An 11,674-nucleotide genomic window follows, 5' to 3' on the forward strand; every position below is an offset into this window, starting at 1 on the left:
TAGGACTCCCTCAACGGGCTTATGATCAGATGCCTCGTGGGGGTGTACCCGTTTTGCCCGGGCAGTGTACTGCTTAAAGGTAGCATGTTCCAATTGGGTTTTTTGGGCCTTCCATGTGCTTTCCATCGCGCAGTACACCCGTACTACGTGCGATAGCTCCATGAAGTTTTGTATGCGGCGGCGGTCGATGGCATTCCGAATTCCCTCATCAGTGTAATTGTGATGAAAAACCGAGACCACATCATAGTCGCAACAATCTTTAATCTTGTTTTTAACAAGTAGAAACCTGGCCCAAAAGTGATGGACCATCTCGTGAGGTTGCTACCATACATACATCAGGTCGTATATGTCTGGAGGGCCTGAATTTCTTGGAGAGTATTGATTGTGGAGGGAGGGTGGGCTAAAACTTGAATCCTAGCCCAAAATTGTGTTTGGAGCTTGTAAAATCTCCGAGGTCACCAGTTCGGGTCTGAGAAGATCTAAGTGTTACCCAGACCCTAAGTCTGACCCTGAGTTTGGGGGACGTGGGATCTCCTCAGAAGGAAGAGTGTCCGGCTCGATGGGTTCGGAGATCCGAACATAGCTGGTTTTAAACTTAGGGGAATATGTGTTCTTGTCTCGTTCCTCGACGACTGCCACCAGGTGAGTGATCGGTGGGAGATTGATTTCCCTCTGGTCAGGTTTAAGCCCGATCCGATCATAGTCCGTTGAAATCCCTAGGGCGGCGATGTGATCTAGCAACTCGTTCAAGGACGAGATGTCAGCTGGATCCATCATTTCGAAGTGTTCAAGACCGATGCGGATGTGATGTCTAGCGATTGCGGGGGGCGCTGTCGGCTTGATGGCCGCGTGGGCGCCCATGGTGAAACCGCCGAGCTGGAGGACCTGACTCGAAGTTAGGCTCCTCCCAGAAGTGATATCGTTGTTGATGACAAGGCGAGCCATCGATCCTTCTATCGACAACACAATGGAACTCTCAATGAAAGCACAAATGTCGGTGTCAAAACCGACAAATCTTGGGTAGGGGGTCCCGAACTATGCGTCTGAGGATCAATGGTAACAAGGGACGATGGGGACACAATGTTTACCCAAGTTCGGGCCCTCTTAAAGGATGTAAAACCCTACGTCCTGCTTGATTATATTCAATGAGTATAGGGGTTACAAGAGTTGATATACATCGAGATCGTAATGGCTAAACCCTACCTGTCTAGCCTATGAGAATTCTGATAGCCTCTACGGACTAAACCCTCGGGTTTATATACACACGGAAGGGCCTAGGGTTATACAAAGTCAGTTTGCAGAGGAAGGAAATACATCCAGACACAAAGACTTGCCGTTCACGCATATAGGAGCCCTACCGGGACAAGGGGGATAATCTTCGGCTTCTATCTTCATGGCCCATTAGTCCGGCCCATATTAAATAGGCTGGGCACCCGAGTACCCCCTAATCCAGGACGATTAATATGCTAAGCTAACAAATGGGTCTCTTTACTCGTTCCATAATACATCATCCTGCAATTAACTCATTAGTCACTTTGCATTACCGAGAGGGCCCAGAGATACCTCTCCGATACTCGGAGTGACAAATCCTAACCTCGATCTATGCCAGCTCAACAAACACCTTCGGAGATACCTATAGAGCATCTTTATAATCACCCAGTTACATTGTGACGTTTGATAGCACACAAAGTATTCCTCCAGTATCCAGGAGTTGCATAATCTCATAGTCGAAAGAATATGTATTTGACATGAAGAAAGCAATAGCAGTAAAACTGAACGATCAATATGTTAAGCTAATAGATGGGTATTTTCCATCACATCATTATCCTAATGATGTGATCTCGTTCATCAAATGAAAACACATGTCTATGGTTAGGAAACTTAACCATCTTTGATTAACGAGCTCGTCTAGGAGAGGCTTAATAGGGACACGGTGTTTTGTCTATGTATCCACACATGTATCAAGTTTTTGGTTAATACAATTCTAGCATGAATAATAAACATTTATCATGATATAAGGAAATAAAAAATAACAACTTGATTATTGCCTCTGGGGCATATTTCCTTCAGAACCCAACAGCATGACGAAGACCGGCATGGACGTGGTGTTCCAGCGCCAAGGGAGGTGGCACAACGCATACCACGTGAAGTCAACATGCGGGGGCGACGGAGTGGACCGCGGGCCATGGCGCTACGGCCCGAAGGGGCGACGCAGCAGCGGTGGGTAGGTCTGGGCGACGGCGGGAAGACCTCGGGCGATAGCAGGGACCACGGGTCACGGTGCTACAGTCCGAAGAGGCGACGCAGTGGTGGAGTGCGGGTCGATGCAACCACGTGGACGGCCTCGGGGCGTTGGTAGGGACCGCGTATCATGGCACTACGTCCCGAAGGGGCAACGCTGCGGCGATGAGTGAGTCAATGCAGCCGCGAGGAGAACCAAGGGGCGGCGATGCTGTGGCCTGACGGGGCGACGCAACGGCAGCCCGTTTCTTGATTGGTGGAGGGGTGTGCTGAACTCAGGGACGATCTTCACAGGACCTGCGAAGGCACGCGCAACCGATGACCCGGGTTGGTTGCACAACATAGATGAGGCGGATCGCGGCGGCGGGCGGTTGATCAATCCGATCACGCGCGAGGACAGGGATGCAACTCGGTGGAGGCAGGGTGGCGGCGGAGTCCAAGATGAGGCTGGCGCAGACGGTGAGTCCGACACAGCTGGCCCGAGGCAGCCGGCGACAGGGTCGGCAAGGCAGACGGTAGAGCGGCCGAACAGACGCGACAGAGGTGGTGGATGCAGTAGTCCCGGCCGGAGCAGGGTGGCAACGGTCGGCGTAGAGCAATGGGCGGGTAGAGGTGCGAAGGATGGCCGTGACGGGCCGCTGATACGTGTCCAACGTATCTATAATTTTTGATTGCTCCATGCTATATTATCTACTGTTTTGGGCAATATTGGGCTTTATTTTCCACTTCTATATTATTTTTGGGACTAACCTATTAACCGGAGGCCCAACCCAGATTTGCTGTTCTATGCCTATTTCAGTGTTTCGAAGAAAAGGAATATCAAACGGAGTCAAAACGAAACGAAATCAACTGGAGAAGTTATTTTTGGAAGGAAACCTACCGGATAGACTTGGACCCTACGTCAGAAGATGAAGGAGGAGCTCACGAGGGTAGGGGGTGCGCCCCCTGCCTCGTGGCCCCCCCTTCGGTCCACCGACGTACTCCTTTCACCCATATATACCCACGTATCCTAAAACTTCCAGAGAGGACAATAGATCGGGAGTTCTGCCGCCAGAAGCCTCCGTAGACACCAAAAACCAATCTAGACCCGTTCCGGCACCCTGCCGGAGGGGGCAATCCTTCTCCGGTGGCCATCTTCATCATCCCGGTGCTCTCCATGACGAGGAGGGAGTAGTTCCCCCTCGGGGCTGAGGGTATGTACCAGTAGCTATGTGTTTGATCTCTCTCTCTCTCACTCGTGTTCTTGATTTGGCACGATCTTGATGTATCGCGAGCTTTGCTATTATAGTTGGATCATATGTTTCTCCTCCCCCTCTTCTCTCTTGTAATGAATTGAGTTTCCCCTTTGAAGTAATCTTATCGGATTGAGTCTTTAAAGATTTGAGAACACTTGATGTATGTCTTGTCGTGCGTATCTGTGGTGACAATGGGATACCACGTGATTCACTTGATGTATGTTTTGGTGATCAACTTGCGGGTTCCACCCATGAACCTATGCATAGGGGTTGGCACATGTTTTCGTCGTGATTCTCCGGTAGAAACTTTGGGGCACTCTTTGAGGTCCTTTGTGTTGGTTGAATAGATGAATCTGAGATTGTGTGATGCATATCGTATAATCATACCAACGGATACTTGAGGTGACATTGGAGTATCTAGGTGACATTAGGGTTTTGGTTGATTTGTGTCTTAAGGTGTTATTATAGTACGAACTCTAGGGCTATTTGTGACACTTATAGGAATAGCCCAACGGATTGATTGGAAAGAATAATTTGAGGTGGTTTCGTACCCTACCATAATCTCTTCGTTCGTTCTCTGCTATTAGTGACTTTGGAGTGACTCTTTGTTGCATGTCGAGGGATAGTTATGTGATCCAATTATGTTAGTATTGTTCAGGGAACTTACACTAGCAAAAGTATGAACCCTAGGCCTTGTTTCAATGCATTGCAATACCGTTTACGCTCACTTTTACCATTAGTTACCTTGCTGTTTTTATATTTTCAGATTACAAAAACTATTATCTACTATCCATATACCACTTGTATCACCATCTCTTCGCCGAACTAGTGCACCTATACAATTTACCATTGTATTGGGTGTGTTGGGGACACAAGAGACTCTTTGTTATTTGGTTGCAGGGTTGCTTGAGAGAGACCATCTTCATCCTACGCCTCCTACGGATTGATAAACCTTAGGTCATCCACTTGAGGGAAATTTGCTACTGTCCTACAAACCTCTGCACTTGGAGGCCCAACAACGTCTACAAGAAGAAGGTTGTGTAGTAGACATCAAGCTCTTTTCTGGCGCCGTTGCTGGGGAGGTTAGAGCTTGAAGGTATATCTTTAGATCTTGCAACCGAGTCTTTTAGTTTCTTATTTTATCACTAGTTTAGTAAAAAATGGAATTAAGTTTGTCTCATATGCTTCACCTTTTTAATATCTTTCGTGAGTATGATGGAAAGGATAATTGTGCTCAAGTGCTAGAAGAAGAAATCTATAAAATGTTTGTCACTAAATATTTCAATGATGAGCATGATTGCAATGTTGTTAGTATGAATTCCTTGAATATCTATGATGCTAATGATATGCAAAGCCACAAGCTTGGGGAAGCTATGTTTGATAAAGATGATATTTTTTGTCCCCCAAGTTTTGATGAGCAAATTTATTATGATGAAAGCATGTCTCCTATCTATGATGATTATTGTGATGACACGTATGCTTTAAAGAATAATGATAACCATGAAACTTGTCATCTTGATCTTAATTTTCAATCACATGATAGTTATTTTGTTGAGTTTGCTCCCACTAGTATTAATGAGAAGAACCTTGCTTATGTGGAGAGTAGTAAATTTTCTATGCTTGTAGATCATGAAAAGAATGCTTTAGGTGTTGGTTATATTGTTGAATTCATTCATGATGCTACTGAAAATTATTATGAGGGAGGAACATATGCTTGTAGGAATTGCAATAATATCAAGTTTCCTCTCTATGTGCTTAAAGTTTTGAAGTTATGCTTGTTTTGCCTTCCTATGCTAGTTGATTATTGTTCCCACAAGTTGTTTCATCACAAAGTCCCTATGCATAAGAAGTGGGTTAGACTTAAATGTGCTAGTCATATTCTTCATGATGCTCTCTTTATGTATCAATTCTTATCCTTTATGTGAGCATCATTGAAATCATCATGCCTAGCTAGGGGCGTTAAACGATAGCGCTTATTGGGAGGCAACACAATTTTTGTTCCTTGCTTTTTGTTCCTATTTAGTAATAAATAATTCATATAGCCTCTGTTTATATGTGGTTTTATGTGTTTAATTAGTGTTTGTTCCAAGTAGAACCTTTGGGAAGACTTGGGTAAAGTCTTTATGATCATGCTGTAAAAAACAGAAACTTTAGCGCTCATGAGAATTGCTTCCATTTCTATTTGGAGAGTGATATTTAGTTAATTATTTTTGCATATGATTAATAGATAAATTCCTCAGGTCTAGAAATTTATTTGAGAATTTTATGAGTTCCAGAAGTATACGTTTGATTCAGATTACTACAGACTGTTCTGTTTTTGACAGATTCTGTTTTCGATGTGTTGTTTGCTTATTTTGATGAATCTATGGCTAGTAAAATAGTTTATAAACCATAGAGAAGTTATAATACAGTAGGTTTACCACCAATATAAATAAATAATTAGTTCATTACAGTACCTTGAAATGGTCTTTTGTTTTCTTATACTAACGGAACTTACGAGTTTTCTGTTAAGTTTTCTGTTGTGAAGTTTTCAAGTTTTGGGTAAGGATTCGATGGACTATGGAATAAGGAGTGGAAAGAGCCTAAGCTTGGGGATCCCCAAGGCACCCCAAGGTAATATTCAAGAACAACCAAGAGCCTAAGCTTGGGGATGCCCCGGAAGGCATCCCCTCCTTCGTCTTCGTTCATCGGTAACTTTACTTGGAGCTATATTTTTATTCGCCACATGATATGTGTTTTGCTTGGAGCGTCAATTTATTTTGTTAGAATTTTCTTGCTGTTATTTAGAACAATGTTTTGCATATTTTACTTCAATAAAAGTGGCATTGATAGCCCTTACTATGCCTATGTTACAAGTCCACATGTTGCTGTTTGAAAACAGAAAGTTTACCGCTGTTGCAATAATTCCCTAGAAAATTCAGAATGTGATAAAATGTTGAAACCTTTTTAATATTAAGATATGATAAATTTACTACAGTGGGAATTTTCTTTAATAATTTTTTGAGCTAGGGAATTATGGATGTTGCTGCATTCTTTACAGACTATCCTGTTTAGGCAGATTGCTGTTATGTTTGCATTGTTTGCATATATTTGCTTCTTTAATGATTCTATTTGACGATAGGACTATTAAATATGCAGAGGAATTTAGTATGCAATGTTGAATAATAATTTTAGTGATTTGCTACAGTAGAGTATGATAAGGTTTTTGCAATGGTTTATACTAACTTATCTCACGAGTCCTTGTTGAGTTTTGTGTGGATGAAGCTTCTGAGATTTAGGGAGACCGTGATATGAGAGGAATTAAGGAGACACAAAAGCTCAAGCTTGGGGATGCCCAAGGCATCCCAAGATAACATTTCAAGAAGTCCCAAGCATCTAAGCTTGGGGATGCCCCGGTTGGCATCCCACCTTTCTTCTTCAACAACTATCGGTTAGTTTCGGTTGATCCTAAGTTTTTGCTTCTTCACATGATGTTTGCCATTCTTAGAATGTCATTTTATTTTGCTTTGCTTGCTGTTTGCATAAAATACCAAGATCTGAAATTCTTAAATGTTAGAGAGTCTTCACATAGTTGCATAATTATTCGACTACTCATTGATCTTCACTTATATCTTTCGGAGTAGTTTGTCATTTGCTCTAGTGCTTCACTTATATCTTTTAGAGCACGGTGGTAGATTTGTTTTATAGAAACTATTGATCTCTCATGCTTCACTTAGATTATTTTGAGAGTCTTAAATAGCATGGTAATTTGCTTAAATAATCCTAATATGCTAGGTATACAAGAAGAATAGTGAAATTCTCTTATGAGTGTGTTGAATACTAAGAGAAGTTTGATACTTGATGATTGTTTTGAGATATGAGGATGGTAATATTAGAGTCATGCTAGTTGAGTAGTTGTGAATTTGAGAAATACTTGTGTTGAAGTTTGTGATTCCCGTAGCATGCACGTATGGTGAACTGTTATGTGATGAAGTCGGAGCATGATTTATTTATTGATTGTCTTCCTTATGAGTGGCGGTCGGGGACGAGCGATGGTCTTTTCCTACCAATCTATCCCCATAGGAGCATGCGCGTAATACTTTGCTTTGATAACTTGTAGATTTTTGCAATAAGTATATGAGTTCTTTATGACCAATGTTGAGTCCATGGATTATACGCACTCTCACCCTTCCACCATTGCTAGCCTCTCTAGTACCGTGCAACTTTCGCCGGTACCATAAACCCACCATATACCTCCCTCAAAACAGCCACCATACCTACCTATTATGGCATTTCCATAGCCATTCCGAGATATATTTCCATGCAACTTTCCACCATTCCGTTTATTATGACACACTCCATCATTGTCATATTGCTTAGCATGATCATGTAGTTGACATCGTATTTGTGGCAAAGCCACCATTCATAATTCTTTCATACATGTCACTCATGCATCATTGCATATCCCGGTACACCGCCGGAGGCATTCATATAGAGTCATATCTTCATCTAAGTATCAAGTTGTAATTCTTGAGTTGTAAGTAAATAAAAGTGTGATGATCATCATTATTAGAGCATTGTCCCAGTGAGGAAAGGATGATGGAGACTATGATTCCCCCACAAGTCGGGATGAGACTCCGGACGAAAAATAAATAAAAGAGGCCAAAGAAGCCCAAATAAAAAAAGGAAAGAAAAGAGGCCATAAAAAGAGAAAAGGCCCAAATAAAAAAATAAAAAATGAGAGAAAAAGAGAGAAGGGATAATGCTACTATCCTTTTACCACAGTTGTGCTTCAAAGTAGCACCATGATCTTCATGATAGAGAGTCTCCTATGTTGTCACTTTCATATACTAGTGGGAATTTTCATTATAGAACTTGTCTTGTATATTCCAATGGTGGGCTTCCTCAAAATGCCCTAGGTCTTCGTGAGCAAGCGAGTTGGATGCACACCCAATAGTTTCTTTTGTTGAGCTTTCATACACTTATAGCTCTAGTGCATCCGTTGCATGGCAATCCCTACTCACTCACATTGATATCTATTGATGGGCATCTCCATAGCCCGTTGATACGCCTAGTTGATGTGAGACTATCTTCCCCTTTTTTGTCTTCTCCACAACCACCATTCTATTCCACCTATAATGCTATGTCCATGGCTCACGCTCATGTATTGTGTGAAGATTGAAAAAGTTTGAGAACATCAAAAGTATGAAACAATTGCTTGGCTTGTCATCGGGGTTGTGCATGATTTAAATATTTTGTGTGGTGAAGATGGCGCATAGCCAGACTATATGATTTTGTAGGGATAACTTTCTTTGGCCATGTTATTTTGAGAAGACATAATTGCTTTGTTAGTATGCTTGAAGTATTATTATTTTTATGTCAATATGAACTTTTGTCTTGAATCTTTCGGATCTGAATATTCATATCACAAGTAAGAAGAATTACATTGAAATTATGCCAACTAGCATTCCACATCAAAAATTGTCTTTTATCATTTATCCACTCGAGGATGAGCAGGAATTAAGCTTGGGGATGCTTGATACGTCTCCAACGTATCTATAATTTTTGATTGCTCCATGCTATATTATCTACTGTTTTGGTCAATATTGGGCTTTATTTTCCACTTTTATATTATTTTTGGGACTAACCTATTAACCGGAGGCCCAGCCCAGATTTGTTGTTTTATGCCTATTTCAGTGTTTCGAAGAAAAGGAATATCAAACGGAGTCGAAACGGAACGAAATCAACTAGAGAAGTTATTTTTGGAAGGAAACCTACCGGATAGACTTGGACCCTGCGTCAGAAGATGAAGGAGGAACTCACGAGGGTAGGGGGCATGCCCACCCCCCTGGGGCGCGCCCCCTGCCTCGTGGCCCCCCCTTCGGTCCACCGACGTACTCCTTTCACCCATATATACCCACGTATCCTAAAACTTCCAGAGTGGACAATAGATCGGGAGTTCCGCCGCCAGAAGCCTCCGTAGCCATCGAAAACCAATCTAGACCCGTTCCGGCACCCTGCCGGAGGGGGCAATCCTTCTCCGGTGGCCATCTTCATCATCCCGGTGCTCTCCATGACAAGGAGGGAGTAGTTCCCCCTCGGGGCTGAGGGTATGTACCAGTAGCTATGTGTTTGATCTCTCTCTCTCTCGTGTTCTTGATTTGGCACGATCTTGATGTATCGCAAGCTTTGCTATTATAGTTGGATCCTATGTTTATCCTCCCCCTCTTCTCTCTTGTAATGAATTGAGTTTCCCCTTTGAAGTAAGCTTATCAGATTTGAGTCTTTAAAGATTTGAGAACACTTGATGTATGTCTTACCGTGCGTATCTGTGGTGACAATGGGATACCACGTGATTCACTTGATGTATGTTTTGGTGATCAACTTGCGGGTTCCGCCCATGAACCTATGCATAGGGGTTGGCACACGTTTTCGTCGTGATTCTCCGGTAGAAACTTTGGGGCACTCTTTGAGGTCCTTTGTGTTGGTTGAATAGATGAATCTGAGATTGTGTGATCCATATCGTATAATCATATCCACGGATACTTGAGGTGACATTGGAGTATCTAGGTGACATTAGGGTTTTGGTTGATTTGTGTCTTAAGGTGTTATTCTAGTATGAACTCTAGGGCTGTTTGTGACACTTATAGGAATAGCCCAACGGATTGATTGGAAAGAATAACTTTGAGGTGGTTTCGTGCCCTACCATAATCTCTTCATTCGTTCTCCGCTATTAGTGACTTTGGAGTGACTCTTTGTTGCATGTTGAGGGATAGTTATGTGATCCAATTATGTTAGTATTGTTGAGGGAACTTACACTAGCGAAAGTATGAACCCTAGGCCTTGTTTCAACGCATTGCAATACCGTTTACGCTCACTTTTACCATTAGTCACCTTGCTGTTTTTATATTTTCAGATTACAAAAACTATTATCTACTATCCATATACCACTTGTATCACCATCTCTTCGCCGAACTAGTGCACCTATACAATTTACCATCGTATTGGGTGTGTTGGGGACACAAGAGACTCTTTGTTATTTGGTTGGAGGGTTGCTTGAGAGAGACCATCTTCATCCTACGCCTCCTACGGATTGATAAACCTTAGGTCATCCACTTGAGGGAAATTTACTACTGTCCTACAAACCTCTACACTTGGAGGCCCAACAACGTCTACAAGAAGAAGGTCGTGTAGTAGACATCAGCCGTCGGGTCAGAGAAGAGGCCGAGTGTCGCGCCAGTGTCAGAGTAGGGCAGTGACGGGGGTCAGCGGCAACGACGGGTGACGCAAGCCGATCAAGCTAAGATCGGAAAACCAAAAAGACTCAGAGAGAAAAACCCGGAGAAAGGGCTCGGGAAAAAGACTCCCTAGGGCAGCCGGTCAACATGACCGTCGGACGAACCCTAGGTATGGGTGGTGCGTCCCTCGGCGGTGGTCATGGAGGCCGGCCGACCCGGGGGCGGCGCGCGGGGCGGAAGCAGCGAGCGACGGCTAGGGTTGGATCGGTTAGGCTGATACCATGTTAGAAGGGATAAAGGGATTGGCGGAATATGGTGGATGTATTATTGAGCATTGAGGGCGAGTATATATTGAGTATAAGACTTGGAGGGCAAGACGTGTCTCCTAGAGATAAGGTAGGAAACAGATTACCAAATACATGTACCCAAATATCTCTAACAATAAGAAATTGCAGTTTGCAAATTTTCAATATGTGGTTTGCATTTTTAAGGCGCATTTAGTAATAAGATAATTATATGGCAAGCACAACATTGATGCAGTAAAAAAGGATGCAACATATATGAAATATGGTGGAGTGAGGTCCTCCATTGCAATTGTATTTGTTGAAGCATTATCCAAAGTTACTGCAAAAGAACTTGTTGGTCATACAAAATCTGCTACAACTTTAATTAAAGCTTGAGCAATGTTCATACCAGTACGTGTTTCGTCGATTAATTTGAATCTTATGATTTTTTTGTAGTTCCCACTTACCGCTAACATAATGAGTGACCATACTATTTTATTCTTGGTTTGGCCGACCACTCCCGATATCAGGTCTTGAAGAGACCCAAAAGGTGCATGTAGTGAATTCTTCTTTTATTTTCGTAAGTCCAGTTTTGCATAACTTTTTTGTATCCATAGTTGTAGCTTGTCTACAAACTAGTTTGAAATTAGGAGTATGAGCGGTCTAAATGTATTCGGTAAAATCATCAAACTTACCA

The sequence above is a fragment of the Triticum aestivum genome, chromosome 4A (assembly GCF_018294505.1).
Source record: "Triticum aestivum cultivar Chinese Spring chromosome 4A, IWGSC CS RefSeq v2.1, whole genome shotgun sequence".
In the NCBI taxonomy this organism is placed as follows: domain Eukaryota; kingdom Viridiplantae; phylum Streptophyta; class Magnoliopsida; order Poales; family Poaceae; genus Triticum; species Triticum aestivum.